General features: G+C 45.2%; 1 protein-coding gene across 4 annotated transcripts in view; it reads left to right on the top strand.

Annotated features, from left to right (window-relative positions):
* The first annotated feature begins 6,619 nt into the window (after nucleotides 1-6,619).
* USP9X (ubiquitin specific peptidase 9 X-linked) overlaps nucleotides 6,620-13,785 on the top strand; it is a 98,900-nt gene continuing 91,734 nt past the window's right edge. For 3 of the 4 annotated variants that reach the window (XM_027884508.1, XM_027884746.1, XM_027884588.1), the window contains exon 1: nucleotides 6,620-7,049. The gene's annotated coding sequence lies outside the window, so the exon portion shown is untranslated. The remainder of the gene's footprint in view (nucleotides 7,050-13,785) is intronic. The other variant, XM_027884670.1, reaches the window with a different exon arrangement.

Below are 13,785 nucleotides of genomic sequence, written 5' to 3'. Positions count from 1 at the left end.
CATAATGCAAAGTGACATGAATGTAAACTGACATTTGCTTACTATACCGTATCGTAAAAAGAGAAATAATGAGTTTTAGAGAAGCTTTTGGCGATAGGAATTATTTTGCAGGTAACTGGCAATAAAATATAGTTGAGAGTGGAATGACAAACACATAGCTGAAGGTTCCAAAATCCCACTAGTCTGCATGCTGCACTGTGAAATCCCTCTCCAGACTGAAAAAAGAAAATCTTCAGTCAAAAGAAAGAAAAAGAAAACTGGTTTTACAAAACTGCAAACTTCCTTCCTGTACATATTTTTAGATTTAAGCCTTTCTGAGAAGCTATTTTTATAAACCTCCGATAAAACTACTGATACAAGACCTGAAATGGAACTGTGCTCTGGTTCAAACAATGTTCATTTCAAAATCTGTGGTTTACTCTTAAATAACATTTTCCTATTGTTTCCTTCTCTCTGATCACACCTTCTTTATTTTTCCCATTCCAAACCTGCAGCAGTAACCTTTCTTTTATCAGACTACCCTGTTTTGAAACTTCTCATGGTTTGTTCATGACACTGGTTGCACATGATCCCGTTGTCTTGCTGTGCCTCTGCCTATCAGTTCCCCTTGAGCCCTTCAGCCAATTTCAATAAACCCTGAACAAGGGATGAGGGCTTTCAATGAAACATTAATTCCTATAATTTTTAGGAAGACGGTTAGCAAGAGGAGGAAGAAATGCCAAAGAAGTGCCCACTGTTGCAAGGGCAAGTACAATTCAGTTATTATGCCTCCTGCTTGCTATTAGTTAATTAAGCTCCTGACTAGTCCAGCATATTTAACACAAACCAGGCACTTTATCACGTGAGGGATGTAATTCAAGGTTGGAGGGAGATCGGGGTTTGAAGGGCGTAAGATGCTTAGCCTTAGGAAAACAAGCTCCTTCCATTCTGCTGTGCACATAGCTACAAAAATTTGTGTTTACAAACACCCTGTAAGTGCAGATGACCATCATATAATATGTAAGAGACATGATTTTGTGAAACAAGTCTCCTTCATGACCACACTGATGCAGTGACAAACACTCTGCATGCAGAGAGGCATTCAGTAAAACTGAGGAAATGGCAGTAGTTCACAAATCTACAGAATTCCTTGCAGTTTTTTGACAACATCCTCCTCTAGCACATTTAGGAATAACATTGACAGGTTTTTGAGAACAGCTCCCTTCTTGCCTCACTTTACTCTTAAGGCTGGAAAGAAGTCAAACTTCTTCAAGGTTCACGTGGATGAAGAGGACCATATGGTTGTCAAATCCATTTGTTGAACTCTGTCCAAATCCTGCGAGACGGATGCGTTTCACATGGACACCACATGGTTTATCTGAGGACAGTTCAGCCAGCAATGAACCAGACAGCAAAAATATTTTGAATTGCTCCCTCTCCAAAAGATGAACGAGATGCACTTTTGGGCCTGTAAACAGACTTTTGGACAAATGGTCTCTGCAGCTTCCTCTGTGCAAATGGTAGACATGCTGAGAATTGCTGTTCATGCTGTTCATTCACCCTGTATGTGAACAACTAAATAAACAACATGAAAATGCCATGCCATATTTTTCATATCACAAACATCGTTCCCAATCAGATACCATCCTTTCTTCGATGTAAGAGACCACAGGTCCCCACAAAATCAGTTTCTTATAAAATTTCTGTGTTTTCTATCCAAGCAACCATTCTTTTGCACCTGTAAGTACGGAGCATAAGCTGGATTTAACTGCTTCTATGAGTCTTTCAAGAGAGACATTATGTCCACTCCAGCATCACTGTTAATATCTCATGGAATCACAAATCAAAAGTTGCAAGATGGAAAGTTACTCCTATGAAGAGAAGTCTTACACTGATGTGAAGAATGGTAATTAAAGCAGCCACCTCAGGAGAAACTAAAAACGAAGTGGCTATATTTGGACTCCATTTGTAACAGAAAAGTGAAACAGCATCCCTCCAGAAGAGTTTTTGCAACTCCTTCATACATTATTCCCCTGGGAATGTTTTTTTTACCTAATTTCGAAGGCTAATTAATATGTACAGTAAGTACTGTCTGATACCTCAGGGTGACATGCCCCCTCCCCCAAAGGTATTAAATTCAGGATAGTATGGAAGGCTAAGATTGCATCTGAGTTTTGGGACAGATACACAATAGCTAAATTTTTGAATGTATTGGATTTGGATTCTGGCTTTGTACCAAATAGAAAAGCCTAAACATTTAGTGTCCAGATAAAGTAATTAAATGATAAACACCTTTAGACTGTCTTAATTGTTAGCGGAATAACTTTACTGGGTTCTGCTTATCAATTTAAGGGGTACAGAGGGCAAAGTTTTCAGCTGATTGGCACTCTCCCATCAAATACAACAGTCACCTGCCGTGTCAGCTGTAAAATACTGAAGTACCAGGGCCCTGAGGGCATTACCAGGTCCCCCAGCAGCCCTGTCCAGAAACACACGTCAGCCCAGCCAAGTATGGAGATGCCCATCCCGGGGCTGGGGCTGCCTCAGTGCCTCCAGCTGCTCCTGGCTGGGGTGGTGGGATGGGTCTGGATGCCAGGGCCTGCTTGGATGCCCTGGGGAGCTCCTGACGCTCCTGGGCCCTGGGGAAAAGCTGGTTCCTGGGATGCCCTGATGGAAACCATTTCCCACGGGGAACACCTCTGGAACCATCTTTCCATCATGCCTTCCCATCAGACACTGTCCACCACTTGTGTCTTGTATTTGGGACTCATTGTTCACAGTATGAAAATACCACCTAATCACCTATGCAGTGTTCTGGGACTACCGTGATACAGTTACACTTTACATTAGAAATTACAGTGGTGAAAAACAGGAGTTCTTTTCTGAAAGGGATGACATCCTGCGATCCAGCGTTGCACAAAGTGACATCTACGTGCATACCATTATTGCCAAAGTACTATCCAAAATATACACTGCATAAACCCAAGACTTGGGTAAGTGCAAAGTACTCTTTCCCTTATGGCACTCACACACAGGCTTAAATAAGTCAATGAAAAATTAAGTAAACGAAGAGCACCACTGATGTGCTTAAGTGAATTACTGGAATGGGCCCAAAGCTATTGAAAATGGTGTGAGATTGATCCTTGACGTGATCCTTTGGAACAGATCTCAATGTCCAAGCGCCTTGTTTGATTTTCAAGCAGTTTTTTATTTTGTTTTTAGAAGGAACTCTGCTCACTGCCACATGACCTGTTGTTTTCTGAGCGTTGCTGGACAGTGCAGCATCTAAGAGCCTGAGTCAGAAGGAAAAAGAACCTGTCTTTCATGGCTCTGTGGTAAAATTCTGCTTTCTCTCATCCATTATTGCTGTTTTATTCTACCCCTTTGCAAAGCCCTAGAGCTTTACTCTGCACCAGCAGTGTTACAAGTTTACCTTTGTCCACCTATGGAGCAGGGCGGTGTCAGTTTAAGTGGGGGATAAAAGCAACCCCTTAACACAGAGATCTTAGCTCTGAATAATTCCCTCATCAGAACGTTGTTTTTCATTGGTTTTGGGTTAGTCAATGAAGAACATGACCAGCTGGTTCACAACTGGTTTCACTTTTTGTTTGATGGGCTGGCCGGAGCCGGAAGCCTGCAGGGAAACACTTCCATTCCCCCACATTTTCACACTGAACTAAAGACGTCCCAAAAGCATTTCTAATCACAACAGTAGTTGTGTACAGCAGAAAATCAGCCAGAATGACTACCAAGGAATAAATTATTCTGTCACAGTTCTGTGTGGACTCTTAATTTGGAGCAGTGAGTTTTGTGAGTGCCTACTGACTTTTGTCTTCATTTCACTCATACTCTTTAATCAGCAATTTTTCTCACTCATGTCCTTTCATTTCCACTATTGCTGAACAAAGAAATCAGTAACATTTATCTGCAGTATTGGGGGGTGTGTGTGTATCCACCTTTCCCAAAGGCAAAGGAGCGTAACTCAAGATGAGCCACGGCAGTGCCCCCAGAGAAGAGCAGGAGCCTGAGCAGAGAGGGGAACAGGAAGAGTTCCCAAGTCTGTGTGCAGTTTGCTTGTTCAGGAGCCACACAGTGCCATTGCTGTCCCAATATCTGCTTTTATTTGGTGCCATAAATAGCTGTGTGCTCCAGCCTATCGTGACCTTTGATTAGCACTGCTACAAGCAACTGCTGGGCTGTCGAAGCACTCCAATATATACTTTGAAACCAGGAAGGAGGTCAAATATAAACATGAATAGTTTCTTTTCTCATGCAAGTGCAAAATTCCTCTTGTATCTCTTTTGCTTTTGCAAACTGTACATAAAGTAGAAACTAAAATCAGAAAAAAAATACCAGCAAAGGTGCCAGAAAGCCGAGGAGGAATCAGTTCTTAGTTTGTTCCAAACCTAAGGTTTCAATTAAAATAATCACAGCTTCCACTCTTTCTCTTGGCTGAAGGAATGCTTCTTCACAAGAGGGAATACTTGCTACAAGTTGTAACACTGTTGTTTCCACAAGTATTGTTCCTATCTTTTTTTTTTTTGGTTGACTTTTATGTGAACTGACAGTCAATTTCTTGGTGGACAATTGCCCACATTATAAAAATCCACTGATGTGTCACTCTTTGGCTCTGCCAAAAAAGCCACGGTAGTTACAAGGAGCACAGTATTTGGCCTGTCATTAAAACAGGGGTCCACTTAACAGTAAAAAGAAATGACCATCAACAAACACAGCAGTATATTTTTAAGGGTTGGTGTCAAAATATAAACAACTCCAATAGTTTGAGGTGTCTGTGCCTCTGTAAGTCATAAAACAGTGAAGAGCTCGAGGGAGAACACAGCACCAGGCAAGGAAAGCTGAATGCATTTTAGGTGCAGTAATTTTAAATGCCTTCCCTGAAGAACAAACTGGATAAATTCGAAAATACAAGGAAGAGCTCAAAGTAATTGATAAGGGACAAAAAAGGAGGCCAAAGTAACATGCTCAGAGGCATGAAAATCACAGAGATAAAAGGGTTGTTTTTTATATGATAACACATATTCCTAACCCAAACACGAACAGGCTCACACTTGCAGATTTTCCCCGTGGTTGTGGCTTGTTTTTATTGTTGAAGAAAATGCATGCAAAGCCATTCCTTCAGTAAACAAACTGTTGCATCTGAACAGCGATGAAGCAGCTGCATCCCTTGTTTTGCTTTACTGAGTGGCTAATGCAGAAGCATACTTCAGATTTCCTTCCCAAATAATACCAGCTAATGATTAGCAAGAAAAATTACTAACTCTAACTTTGTTAAATTGGGAAATATCATAATTTATCACCACATGGCTTTGAGCTCCAGCTTTTTACTGAAGAACACCCACCCAGTTCCAGTGCTGTTCAAACTCCTGCAAAGAGTGACCTGTTTTTTAGCCTTTTGCCACTGAGTGGTCCCAAAGATAAAGACATTTTGCACGAGAGTTAAGGCTGTTATCCTGAGCCTCTCGAGCAAATTCCAACCCGTGGAGTCTAAATTCCTGTGTTTTCAGCTGGATGCTGCATCTTTCACTTCCTGCTCTGATATTCTTGAATGATGCTCTTAAAATGAGACTTTGAGCTTGGAATATGGACCAACAAAACATTAAGTGCTAGTTCAGGTGCTGTTCAAGGGCAAGTTCCCCATATCTGTCGAACTTCTGTCCTTCCACAAGGCATCCTTTCCAATTTTTTCTCCAGGTTTTAAATCCAGGTTTAAAGTCTCCACAGCTGCACCTACACAGGTGGGGTTCTACAGACCTCCTACTCTAGTCTTAAATGAACACGTAAAACGAAAACGTGTCAAAGACGAAAAAAAAACATAACAGAATTTTCTGAGCTGGAAGGGACCCGCAGCACCATCGAGTGCAACTCCTGGCCCTGCACAGGGCCATCCCCAAGAGCCACACCACGTGCCCGAGAGCGTTGTCCAAAGGCTCCTGGAGCTCCGCCAGGCTCGGTGCCGCGACCGCTTCCCCGGGGAGGCCGTAAAGAGGAACAAAAGATCCCTTTCGCTTTTTAAAAAAAGCAACGCCGGTGTCCCCTAACGGAGGAGGGGAGGGATGGAGTGACCCCCGGGGTCCCGCAGCCTCCTTCCCGATCTCCTTCCCGCTCCCCGTCCCGCTCCCATCCCGGATCCCGGAGGGACAGACGGGAGGCGGCCGCGCTGACGTCACCATCACCGCCCTGACGTCACCATCCGGGCCCCCGCGCGCGCCCGCCGCCGGGGGCCCACAATGGGGAGCGCGCGCGCGCCCAACCGACGCGGAACGGGCCCGGCGCGCGCGGCGCTGCCCCTGTGTGCGTGTGTGTGAGGGACAGAGAGAGAGAGAGACAGAGCCCCGTCCCACTGCCCGCACCCAGCCCCGCACCGCCACGCACGGAGCGCGCTCCGGCCGCGAGCGGCAGCCCCGGAAAACACACGCGGGTGGCGGAGCCGCCGCCGCGCTGGGCCGGGTGCGGGAGGCGCTGCCGGCGCCGCCATCTTGCCCACGGGGCCCCCGCCAGACGCGGCTGCGCCGCCGCGGACGGGAACGCGAGGAGCCTCCGCCGCCTCCCGCCTCCCTCCCTGCCTCCCTCCGGGCCCGCTCCCTCCCCCGCCCCGCCGAGCCCTCAGCGCGGAGCTCCCACTCGCCCGGCCCCGCCACCCCCGCCCGGCCGAGCCCCGCGTCCGCCCACCCCCCCCGCGTGCGCCCGGTGCCCGGACGGGGCGGAGCGGAGCGCGCAGGCCCCGGCCCAGCCCCAGCCCGAGCACAGGCAGGGCCGCCGCCGCCGCCGCCGGGCAGCAGCTGGTGACGCAGGAAAAACGCCCCGGAGAGAGCGAGCGGAGCGCTCAGGGCCGGCACCCGAAGCGCGGGCAGTGGCGGCCGATTCGCCCCTTCCCGCTTCGCGCCGCAGCGCACCCGGAGAGGGGGAACCGGGGCAGCGCGGAGCCGCCCCCTCAGAGCCGCGGCCTGGCATGAGCCCGTGCCCCGCCGGCCGCCGGGCATGAGGCAGCGCCCAGGAGGGCTCCGGGCCGCCGCTGCAGCCGCCGCGGGACGAGGGGAAGCGGTGCGGGGGTGAGTGCGGAGCGCGGTGCCCGGGCGGGGCCGGGCGGTGTTGGCGCTCCCCGGGGACGGGGCTCCGCGGGCCGGGGCGCGGCGGGAGGGGCAGGACGGGGCTGCCGGGGCCCCGCGGGGGTGCGGGGCGGCGGCGGTGCTTCCCTCGCAGCCCCGGCGTGTCGGCCCCGCACCGCCGTGTTTTGGAGGGCGAGGGAAAATGGCTGACGGCTCCTCGTCGCCCGAGGCCGGCGGGGGGGAGCCCAGAGGGCTCGGGGGGCTCTGCCCGGCCCGCCGGGGCCCCTCCGGCCGTGCCCCCGCCCCCGGCGGGGAGGAGGACCCGGCGCGTCCCCGCAGCGCTGCACCGGCATCGCCTCGCCGGGTTCTCGCTTCCCTTCGCCCCGAACGCCATTACTGAGGTGGAGTGATTGGGGCCGCGTAGGCCCGGGCGACGCCTGGAAATCAGGCCCTGCCGAGGCGCTTTCCCGGCGGTCTCAATGAAAACCACCAGCAAGCAGGTCGCTCACGCCCGCTGTAAACACTGCGAACACGTAGGCCACTCCTCTGGCCTCGGCTCGCAGCGGCCCTGCTGCCATGCACAAAAAAAAGCGTTCGTGGCTTTTTCATCTGATCCCTCCGGTCCGCCGTGCCGCTCCTCCCCGGAGCCGTGTCTTAGGGCTTGTCTGTAGCAATTTATTCCAGGCACTACAGCCCTCTCCCCAAGGTGTGCGCAGGGGTAGTTGCGTGCAGTTCGGCCGCGGATATTCCCTGTTATTGTCCTCGGGAAAACAGGATTTCGCCAGTTGTTTGGGTTGTTGAGGTTTTTGTGTGTTGGTTTATCGCTATGTTAACCATGTGCCGACCCACTTCGTGCAGCTTTGTTTGTATACAGAGGGAATAGCCTTTGAAAATTATCTGTTTTGTTTTTAAGTGATTTTGTTCTCGTAGGAGCATCCTGAAATCTTGAGCTGGTTTTTAGGGTGCCATATTTCATTTTCAGATTGCTCCCTCGGAAGTCCAGTTAAGTGTTTTGAAGATTCACAGTAACACGCAACTGTGCAGGGAGAAAGAAAAAAATCTTGCAGAAAAGAATTGTTCTAATTAAATGCTCAAAGGACTCCTAGACTCACTGCAGACATATTGTGTCTGTCTCAGCTGTCTTCATGGTATCTGTTCAACTCGGTTTATCTTCACAGTTCTGCAGTTGTGTTTGTGTCACTGGGTGTTTGTATCAGCCCAAAGACCCTCTGAAGTTGCAGGCTCAAAGCCAGCATAAGGCCCACTTTTGCTGACCTACTTGCGGAACTGGGGCCTGTATTTCTGTAAAAAGTTGTTGGACATAGATATTATTATGCATTCTTTAGTATGCCAGTGGCAACATTTGGTGTGATAGACAGACTGAGTAACCTGTGCTTTTCAGCAGCTTCTCAAATGCCTGACAAATGAGTGGTGAAATCTTTTTGTTTAGGAAGGGACTATTGATTGGTGTTTGGGGGATTGAGCTTTATTGATTATGGAGTTGGAGCAGTGTCCCTAGTAAGAAAGATTTAGGAGTGACTGAAATCTGTAGGCAGCTGACTTTGTTCTTGATATTACAAGGTTTTACTTTGAGAAACTGTCAGGCCTCTCCATCATAAGTGTTGCGGATCAAGTAACCTTTTTATTTCAGCAAATCCCAAGTCATATGTGAGGGAGTTGGAGTTTTATTGTTTGTTTGGACTTTTCTTTTTAACGATGCTTTTGATTCTTGGAGGTGAAGTAATGTTTATTCTTTGAACTGACAAGCTACTGTTGCTAATACCAAGAATTTCAGGGAGGAGGATAAAATAGGTGTATTGATGATTCTGTTGCAATACCCTGGACAACAGTGATGCTTAATGATAGCTGTGAACAAAAACATAAACATAATCATAAAGCTGCTGTGGAAGAAACTCAAGTTATCAGCATGTTTATGGGGGGGGGGCAGGGGGGAATTAACTGGAAAAAAATCTAAGATTATATCATAGCAACTTTGCCCTCTGCAGTGTGTCTTGTACTTTTCTTTCGTGCAGTTTGTGTCAATGGTATTTCTTTAGGGTATCTTCTGTCTTAATCTTTCCTGGCTGCTGCTTCAAATTCCTGCAGAATTTGCCCTTTGGCAATGCTTATGCCCATAGAACTGACAGGAAGACTACGTCTGGAGGTGGTAATCAATAAGGAGAGTGGTAGCAAAGCTGTTTTCCTGTCTCTGTGGAACACTGTCACCCTTACATAAACGTTTTCTTCCCCACATTGTGGTGCGTTTGTACTCACAAATAGACCAGTGCACTTTTAGGTTTATGCATTTTACTAATATTCTGGAATTCTTAGAGGAGGGACTCAGAATAAACTAAAATAGTTCATTAGTGTCTGTTTTGCAAAATTAACTAGACTTCTAAGAAAATAAAGGTGCCTGTAATACCTTAGTTCTAAGACATCTTACATTTGAAATTGCAATTAGTTTAGGACTTTCCAATGTGATTGCAACCTCAGGTAAAATTGGATAGGAATTTGTTACTTATCAGTTGGAACAAATTACTTTTAAATGTCTTTGAAGTTCTGTCTCTGTCAGGTGTGTATTGAAAATATATGGAAAGTTTTTCTGGCCTTCTGGTTTAGACAAGTTCAGAACTTATTTCAGGTATTTGAATGGAAAGTACTTTTATGTGAGGCAATACTCTGAGTGTAGGTATCTATATATAGATATGGATATATATTTTTACATGCACACTTTTTTTTTTTTTTTTTTAATTTAGAAATACTGTTTTATGTGTTCTAAGAGACCTGAAAGCTGGAGATACTCTTTGAAAACATCCTGATGAGGATAGCCACATTTGCGAAGTGAATGAGTCAGAGGTGTCCCTTACTGTTTTTAACTTATATCAGGATTTTAAACAAGGCAAATCCCACAAAACACCTGAAATTATTGCACTCACTTTAATTCTTTCTCTTGTAATCACAAACAGTTGTTTAATCAAACTAATGGCCTTGCTTATCCAGCATGTGCAGAGACCAATGTGAAGTGGTTGCCTGAAGATGTAAGAAACTTTGCTGGATTTTGTGTTTCTCTGAAAAGTTGTCCACGTGAAGGCTTTTGTGTCCTTTAAGCAGTTGTTTCCTGGATGTTTCGCGTTAATACTAATCTGAACACGTGGATGTGGTTTCCTTGTTCAGGTATCTTAAGTTTGTCTTACAGCATGGTTGTGTCTTCTCTCCCACCTCTGTGTATCTGCATCCAGTTTTATTTCCTGTATCACACTTGTTTGAAATCAGAGTTCAAGAATCAAAGCTGTGCTGGAGGGTATGTTTTGGGAACACACTTGGTAATGTCTGTCTTTCGCTGGAGTCCTTGTCCTTTGCAAAGCTGGCAATGCTGTGTGCTGTTCCTGGAGACTTCCTTTACATCACACATGATGTTTAGGGTGTATAAATACACAGAGTTACATTTATTTTTTGGCATAGCTGAGCATTGTTATGCTATTCCCTAGCAGAGGTGAGGGATGGAAAGAAGGTCCTTCATAAGCATTTGCTTGCATGCAGTGGGACTTGAATTTTTCTACCTGTGAAGTTTGAGCTACTTTAGATTCACGTGTTAGAGAAATGCAGTGACATTTTCATATATTAAATCTAGTTTTCGTTTTCTTACTAATATAGGGACATCTTAAAGTTCTCACACTTATTACAAAACTGTAATTCATTGTGAGTTATCTTTTTAGAGAAGTTATGTTGTCTTGGCTGTCTCTGTTATGCTTCAGGCTAGAATGTGACTTGAGATCATGGTTAACAGAGGTTCCCTCTGCACTTCGGGACAGAACCATGTTTTGACTTGGATATTCTTGTTTAGAATCTTGAATAGACAGTGTCAGAAAACTGTTCTGTCATGGCTTTGCACCTTCAAAATGTCAACTGCTGCCTTTCTGAACCATTAAAGCGTCCTCTTGAGCCCACTGGTGTTTTGAGTACATTCTGTAGATCTGACTTGGTGAAGTAATTTAAAATGGAGTGTTGGTAATGTTGCAGAAGAGCTGTTAATGACTGTCCCCACCAGAGAGGAGAGGAGGAGAGTAAATAAGGTGTTCAAGTAGCCAGTTGTGACTTAGGATAAAATTTTTTTGCTTCACTTTTTTTTTTTTTTTTCTCGAGGGAGCTTCATACCACAACCAGTTCCTTTCGCATTTTCTGTTGTGGATTTTCTGATATTTGCATTATTTTTAAAGAAGCCATTAGTTACTCTTTTTATTTGAGAGGTGAATTCAGTCTGCTTGTCATCAAACCTTTTTTGGTTGCCAGCTGTTGCCATATTTTCAAATAAAAATCATAACGCTGGGAATGAAAACCGTTTGGACACAGGTGTGCTCCCAGGCTTGCTTTCTGAAGGAACATTGTTGATGTATAGTTTTCTTAAAGGATTAGTTATTACAAACTGTGAGAATGATTACTTGCTTTTGGCTAACTTTGTGTTAGTGGGTCTCTGAAGAGACCCATGGGATGTAGATTTAAGATCTAGTTGTATTTTGAATGCTAGTATTTTCAGCCTTTTTTCCATCAAGTTAAATTGAAGACTGCTTTAGAAGTAATGGATAACTATGAGGAATGTTACTGTGGGAAGCTTTTACTTGTAGCATCCTTGATCTGCTCACAAAACCACTATGTAACCCTGTCTGGTGATTTAGCTTTCCTTACGGATGTAACTGCCAGCAGAAAAACGTGATTTTCTTGCGCACAGATCTCTTCATGGATGTCTCAGCGAATCATACTGTTTGGTAGTTAGCATTTAGCTGTGGATTTACTCAGAAGAGGGGAATTCCACATTGCATCATTCCTCAGAGATGTACGTCTGTGCTTTTTTTTTTTCCCAAATTCTGTTCTTAAGCTGAGATTCAAGACTATGTTGAAGGCAAGATGCAAACATGTGACTCCTCGTAGTTTCCTCATGTCCTCTTCTCTCTGCTGTAAATTGCAAAAGGCTTCCCCAGTACTTTTTTAACAGAAGTGTTCAAATGAGTGCTTCAAAATAATGAAAAGTACTTGGAGGGAATTTCAGGGCTATCTTTTCATTAAGCTTTCATGTAAAATACCCAAAGCTCAAGTAATAGAAAATTGTTCCTAGAAGAGCCTTTAAGACAAGTATCACTTTTTGCTAACAGCTGAATGGCAACATGGAACGACAGGAAAATGTATCTTCTGAGTTCCATGGGCTTCAGTCCTTAAGTCACTTAATTGGTGCTTAACCTGCTTCAGCAGGACTAGGTGTGGGAAGAGGAAAACGTTTGTTTTGTGTCATGGGGGTCTTAGCTGTGCTGATAGGAAAGCATTAAAGGAGAAAAAAGGATTGTGAGGAATGTGTTCGGTAAGAAGCAGTGGCGTGTGTCAGGTGTGAGCCCTCCATATCCAGGGAGGCTTTTCGGTTGAAGGGGAGTGTCCTTACTGGCACTGGAGTGTGGGATAGTGGAACAGGCCTGTGTTGGCTGTGGGTGCAACTTCAGGTTTCTTGTCCAGAAATAAAAATTGGCAGTGAGGGGAAGGAAAGTCTCTTACTTTTCTAATGTAAGATGAGAGTGAATGTTGTTGTCAAAACATACTGACATCTTGGTAAATGAGCACTGAATCTTTTGGTGTTTATTTTTGTCTCCTGTCTTAGTAATAAAGTGCTTCATTGTGGTTTTGAGTAAGTTTGAACAGGACAAGTTCATGAATTTTTAAGTTAAATTAGAAAGGCCTTAATCTATAGTTTAAACTATATTTTGTATGTGTCATAAATCCTCTGGAGGTTGAAGATGAAACTCTAGTGGCTTGCTCCACAGTTTCAGTCTCAAGTTTTGCACAGCCCTGCTTATGTCTTGACCTGTCTTTCAGACAGTGTTTTATTATCCCAGTGGGACCTTAAAATCCCAGGTGCTTTTCCCTGAATGCTGGTAATTGTGTATGTGCACACACGTGGGCACACACACATGCAAGGGACCTTTCTCTAGGACGATGGACTGACTTTTCCCTGGGTGAGTGAGGTGTAATGTCAGATTTCCTGAGTGCTTTATGGCTCTCTTGCTGTGTTGGGTTGTCTTCATGGTAGTTCTGGTAATCAGGCAGGAACACAATGTCCAAATTGCCTGAAAATTCTCACTGTTTGTATTCTTGTAGCAGTTCAGCCAGATTGCTGTGGTTGACAGTTTGTTACGTGTCAAGCGAAGATGTAACTTGAAACATGAGTTTCCCTCTTGGCATTTGGGAAACCATTTATTTTTTTCCCTTCCATTTCTAGGATTGGAAAAGCAAAGTTTGTTTTGTTTTTTTGAAGATGGCAATAGATGCAGCAAGGGGAGCTCAGTGGTAGTGAAACCTTGCTATGAACTGATGTGTCTTCAGCCGTGGAGAAACCCCAGTGTGATCAGTACCAGCCCCTGGCCAGCAGATGTATGACTGAAGTTTTTCACTTACCTGTGCCTTTCTGGGATTTTTGAGCAGATGAGGCAGGGTTTGGTAATGCCATCCTGTCATGAATTTTCCTTTTAGTTCATACTGCTGATAATGGTAGGAATGTTTAGGACCAGTAGCAACTCTGGATATGTTGCCTGGAGATGGCTGGAGGAGGGTACTGGTTAGTTTAGTTTAATTGTTGGCAAGTAGTAGCCAAAATAAGAGTTTGATTTGGAGATTCAAATGCACTGTATTGATTGATCCTTGTACAGTATTTCAGAAGATTATCTTTCTCTAAAGTTGAAATTGTACTTGATACTTATGT

This window comes from Empidonax traillii, unplaced genomic scaffold (assembly GCF_003031625.1).
Source record: "Empidonax traillii isolate 1590-97213 ecotype Southwest subspecies unplaced genomic scaffold, ASM303162v1 scaffold1:size7828297, whole genome shotgun sequence".
Classification (NCBI taxonomy): domain Eukaryota; kingdom Metazoa; phylum Chordata; class Aves; order Passeriformes; family Tyrannidae; genus Empidonax; species Empidonax traillii.
Note: the sequence above shows the minus strand (reverse complement) of the source record. Positions and strands in the feature narration are given on the sequence as shown.